At 38.7% G+C, this 6000-nt stretch overlaps 1 protein-coding gene across 1 annotated transcript in view; it reads left to right on the top strand.

Annotated features, from left to right (window-relative positions):
• The first annotated feature begins 1186 nt into the window (after positions 1 to 1186).
• The window catches only part of LOC107595945 (WSC domain-containing protein 2-like), a 43948-nt gene continuing 39134 nt past the window's right edge, over positions 1187 to 6000 (top strand). Inside the window, exons 1-2 of the mRNA XM_016286544.1 lie at positions 1187 to 1363; positions 2071 to 2174. The gene's annotated coding sequence lies outside the window, so the exon portion shown is untranslated. The remainder of the gene's footprint in view (positions 1364 to 2070; positions 2175 to 6000) is intronic.

Genomic DNA, 6000 nt, shown 5'->3' with positions numbered 1-6000 from the left:
ATTAATAGGACCTTGTAAAGATCTAGGAGTGGGCAGTGTGATCAAAACATTTTTTTCAGTCATTTTATTTGAACGCTAAGGTATATATCACTATATAGTTAATATAGGGAATTATAAAAGACAAAATAAGCCATGTATTGTGGTTCATAAATTTCAAAGTGGAATTAATGGGACCTTGGCCAGGTTAATTATAGGCTTTTTGACTTTATCACGTAACCAAGATAAAGAGGCTGTCTGCTGACAGCAAGAGATTTGTAATAGTGCACTAATGGTGTCATGGCCATTATTCAAGGTCAGTCTTTTGGTCTGCTCTTCATGATGGAGACCTGACTAATGCAGACAGCTTCCACAGTCTTCTTTTGTCTCAAGGGGCCTTGAACACTTGGTAATGATCTGCAGTGGTCCATGTGGTTTAGCAAATGGATGAGAAAGTGTAATTTTTCCAGCGAAGCATCTCAAGGACTAGAAGAAGGCAGTAGAGTACTTGTCCAAAAAGACAGTTATGGAGTAGCCTGCATGAAGCAACACAAAAAGCTGTAGAAATTCTGTTTTGTATGAGAAACTAGTAATTGATATATTTCTTTCAATTTCAATTATTTTCACTAGATTTTTGCATGACTCTAGAGTCTGTCTTCATACACCATGAGCGAATCATGAATCATTGTGAATTTATGAATCTGATGAATTGAAATCTGAATTGAAATCTTCAGTTAGTTATAACCTATTGATATAACCCGTTTCATCTGGCATCCTTCACAGCAGTAAAGCAGCCATCTCACCCTCTTTTTCAGTCTCTTTATTGAAGGGTAGACCAGTTACCCGGGACCAATGTGACCCCTGATAATGAAGAACTGATTGTGTGCGCGAGACACAGAGGACCATGAGAAACATGCCCCTAAAAGGAAGAGAGAAAGCAAATAATAGGGACTTAAAAGTGGTCTTGAGCTAACATTCAGCATGTCAGTAGGCTTGCAGCAAACAATAATTACCCACTGGGAATGACAGACCTGCTTTTGTCTGACGGTGAACTCTTTCGTCGGCTCAAAGAAGGGCCTTTGTGGGTGTGTGTGAACCTGAGAGGGTGGCCGTACACAAGGCCACCAGACTTTGGGGTCCTGCCAATGTTCACTCCCACTTTCAATCCAATCAGGATGTTGGATGCAGTTACCAGCCACAATGACGGCAATGTGATATCAGCTTGCACCAATGGAATGGAATAGAACAGAATGAAAATGAATGGACGTAAATGGCTAGGAATGGTACTCTGTATAATGGAATGAAATGGAATAGAGTGGAACACATTACGTGTAACAATAGAATGCTATGGATGGAATAAAAGGAAATAAATGAGACCGGAAGGACGGTAAGATCCGCTTGCACTATAATGCTCGCACAGCTCTCCCAATCCATGGAATTTAGCCGTATTGTGCTTAATTCCTAAAAAATTAATTCCTTTTCTGATCAGTGGGACTGAGTGGGAAAGATAAACAGACTGCTGCTGTTTTTGCCTCTGTCTTTTTTTCCATATGCTGTGTCTGTTTTATTAATGCACTCATTATACACCCAGTAATCACCTGCTAATGGAGCAGGATCAAATCCAAAACAGTAACAACCAAGAACACTGAAAATATTCAACCCTGTTAATGTAATTTAGACTGAGAGTAAGAGCATTATTGGGAGGTCGCTGTAAATGTGGACAGCACAAAACACTTTATGAGTGAGTTGGAAAACGTGAACCATTCATTGCATTTTTGCTTTATAAATGTTACAGTAATTTGCATACATAAGAAAGCTTTGGCTTGTTTGCTGACCAAACATAAATTATGCTTATGTGCACAATAGATTCACTTTTGTTTTGAAATCCTGTTAACAAGAGGTTGTATGGCCCTGTTTAGAGGACTTGTCTTTTATCTCGGCCTCTCTAAAGATCTGTGATTTGTGTGATCTCACTCTTTGTTTGCTGAAACTAGTGGTTGTAGTAAGATATCTGAGATTTTGCTGTCAATCTTCACCTTATAAGTTGGTAATCAACTTTAAAGTTTTGTTACAGCATTGGTTCTTTCCCTTTAGTTAGTGGTGGAGCCTGAGCCATGCATAGCTGTCCCAGACGAGTGCTCCGCATGTCTCATCTGAATGCCCTCTGTTCCAGTGAAATCAAAAACTGCAGTCAACAGGTTTGTGTGTCATTTAGAATTGAGAATACCTTTAAAGGGGTCGTGAACTGAGAAATCAAAATTCCCATGATCTTTTGACATATAAGAGGTCATTGTACTATAAAAACCTCCTGTAAGTTTCAGAACTCCAAACTTTCTCGTTAGTCTAAAAACAGCTTATCTTGAAGCCAATCTGCCAAAACGACAGGTTGTGGAATGTGCCACTTTATGACGTAATAGTGTGGCTAAACCCCGCCTCCTCAGAAGAAGATCAATGCCTGCTTCTACATCACTGCCTGTTTAGCCCCGCCCATCGATTCGTGCACATAGTTTGAATAAAGAGAGAAGAAAACGCATACCTACGCAGTAATCAAACGATAAAAATGGCCCTGAAGACAGCCATTTTGCATCGCCTTCCTTCTGATCCCAACTTTATTTGATGAGTTATTTGAGTTGATGAATTTTATTTTTAATAAAGATCCAGACCGTGTCAGTAAGAACTTGGTCCATTGTTCACTTCATTTTACCGCAGATTTGTTTACAAACAAGGCACAATTCGACGCAGGATTTTCAGAAAGATTGTAACAACAATCTTGAGAGAGAAAGATGAGGGGGGTCAAATCAGGACAGAAAATAGCCTATTACTTCTAAATTATGATGTTTTTTGGTGTAAAAATCTTGATATCATTATAAGTGGACGTCAGAGAACAGTAAAACGGCAGTTCATGACCCCTTTAATATTCCAATTCAGTTCCTGAATTCCTGAATTTGAATTGAGGTGGAAAACAGTTTGCAGATTTGCCATTTGAAAGTAAGGAAGTAGAATTAAAATGAATCGAACTTTTATGTAAAACATTTTTTATAATTGATATTCAATGTTTGAATGCTGGCTTGACAAAATCTGGTTTGAAAGTTTTGAAAAAATGTCAAAATCCTTGAAGTGTGAAGGATTGAGGATAGAATATACATTTCATCATTTAATTAACTTTTGTGCAAGATGGAAGAACTCTTCATTTCCTAGACAGTTCAATTGTTCAACCCTGACAACCACACACAAGTATTAACATGTACTGACATCTGACAAGTCAGGATATACCATTCAAATGTTTGGGGTCAAATAAAATTTTTTAAAAATGTTTTTAAAAGTATCTTATGTTCACCAAGGATGGATTCATAATTTGACCAAAATACACTGCAAATTGTAATATTGTTCTATATTATTGCAATATAAAATAAGTGTTTTCTATTTAAATATATTTTAAAATGTTATTTATTCCTTTAATGGCAAAGCTGAATTTTGAGCAGCCATTACTCCAATCTTCAGTGCCACATGATCCTTCAGAAATCATGTTGATTTGGTGTTCAAGAAATATTTCTTATCAATGTTGAAAACAGATGCACTACTTCATATTTTGTGGAAACCACCATTCCTTAAACAGTTCAAAAGAACAGAATTTATTTGAAATATAAAACTTTTGTGACTTTATAAATGTCTATTACTTTTGATCAATTTAATGTATCCTTTCTGAATGGAAGTATTAATTTCTTTAAAAAAAATCTTACTGACCCCAAACATTTAAACAGTATATGTTCACGTAGGTGGGCTTAGCCCCCCAAATCTTGGGCTTGCCATCAACAGTCCGTAAATATAAGCTTCATTAAAATTGAAAATAAATAATAAACTTATCCTGCACAGCTCATCCTGCAGCCGAGATTTGTTTCATCCTAAGTCACCATATACAAATAACAGTCAGTAGCACTCTGTTTAACAGCATTAACACACTAGTGTTATATAAACAGAATTTTAGATTTACTCTATTGAGACTACAAAAAATGTAAGCCTCTGTGGTGGCAGTGTGTCTGTGGGTCTAATAAGTCATTCTCAGCTTACACTTGAGTGAGGTATTTCTCATATCGCTGTAGAATGCATTGAAGTTGGACAAATCATCAAGCACTTTGCTCCTGCCAAAGAGGAGTACTTAAACAATGCTGTCAGGCACATTAGGAATGTCAACAGCTATTCCTGCATCTCAGGTGGGAGGTCTGGCTTTTAGTGACATAATGGCTACAAACCATTGTGATGTGCAATTATTCTGTCAACAAAGAAGGGGATCTTACCATTTCACCATTGTTGAGGATAGAGACCATATAATTGGTCAAAATGGCATCCTTCTGCATCATGCAGGTCTGATCTGAGAACTTGAATTCACGGTGATGGTCAAGTTAGATAATGAATCACTTTTAGATATGGGTATAGTTTTATGCATAAGTAAAATTTCTATCATTATTCAATATCATAATAATCAATAAAAAAAATCCTTATATTTGACTCTAGCTTTGTATTATTTTGAAACCCATTTTTGTGTTTTATTTTTAAGTCACCTAAATTACCTGCTGAAGGATTCAAGTTGAATATTCTCTAATCTTCTAAAAAATACTGTTTTTATGCTTTGAACTCATATCCCAGTGAACATGTAGAGCTGCAGTGCATGCCATCATGGGAGAAGCATAGTGTTGAAGGAGGGGATGTGTGAACTTCATTAGCCATGTGAGGTTTGCCTCTCCCACGGCTAATGTATTAATACATTTTCCACAGCAGAATTTTTTTTGTTTATGTATATGGCATCTTGGCAACAACAAGCCTTTTTGCCACATCTCTCAAAGGAACCCAGTCATTTCTTTCTCATGCAGGCACCTTTCTCCGTGTTCACCCCTCCCACATGTTCTTCTCGTAGTTCACCCTACTTCTGCAATTTATCGCCCACTCTCTCAAGACTCACCAGCTCTTTGTCTTGTTCTCACTTTCCTTCGCAGTCTCTCTTTCTCTTGCGCTCTCAGCTCATTTTTTATTCATATTCAGAATGGTTTCTGAAAGGAAGAACGGAAACTTCAGTGCTGCATGCAGGCGCTCAGCAGCAAGGACATTTACACCGCATTCCTCACTGACGCTGACAGACAACTTTTTGTGTGCATGTACTCTACACAGGTCACATGTAGCCTCAGAGCACTGGTTGTTGTGTTTTTTCCCCTCTGCCTTTTCTTCAGTTGCATTAATTAGATATTTCTTAGAAATGAAAATTATATCATCATTTGCTTTCCTCTGTGCAACACAAAAAAGTGGTTCATACAACTCGTGTGATGTATTACTGTCCATACTGCCAGATCTTCATACTTCCACAACAAGATCAACAGCACTCCAGACACACGTAATCTCTTCAAAACTTTCCATTCTCTCCTCTGTCCCCCTCCACCACCTCCTACCACTTCTATAACAGCTGATGATTTTGCCACATTCTTCACTGACAAAACCAGAACAATCAGTAGCCAATTCTCAGCCCCACACACACAGGACTTCAAACCAACCCCACCCACTGCAAAAACTCCCATCTTCTCCTTCTGTCCCCTCACTGAGACAGAAGTATCAAAACTTCTGCTCTCCAGCCATCCTACAACATGCCCTCTAGACCCAATCCCCTCACACCTCCTCCAAGCAATCTCTCCTTCACTTTTACCAACACTCACACACATCATCAATACATCTCTCCTCACAGGCACCTTCCCCACTGCATTCAAGCAGGCTCGGATAACCCCACTGCTCAACAAGACATTGATGCTTGCATATAGAACAGCCACAGGCTCAGCACCCGCCTACTTCCACTCACTACTACGAATTTACATCCCCTTCAGAAGTCTGAGATCCGCTAGTGAGCGACGCCTCGTGGTACCATCACAGAGAGGCTCAAAATCACTTTCCAGAACATTCTCGTTCACCACTCCTGGCTGGTGGAACGATCTTCCCACCCCTATCCGGAATGCTGAATCCCTGACAATTTTCAAGCGACAGCTG

The sequence above is a fragment of the Sinocyclocheilus grahami genome, unplaced genomic scaffold (genome assembly GCF_001515645.1).
Source record: "Sinocyclocheilus grahami isolate Dianchi unplaced genomic scaffold, SAMN03320097.WGS_v1.1 scaffold211.1, whole genome shotgun sequence".
Classification (NCBI taxonomy): domain Eukaryota; kingdom Metazoa; phylum Chordata; class Actinopteri; order Cypriniformes; family Cyprinidae; genus Sinocyclocheilus; species Sinocyclocheilus grahami.
Note: the sequence above shows the minus strand (reverse complement) of the source record. Positions and strands in the feature narration are given on the sequence as shown.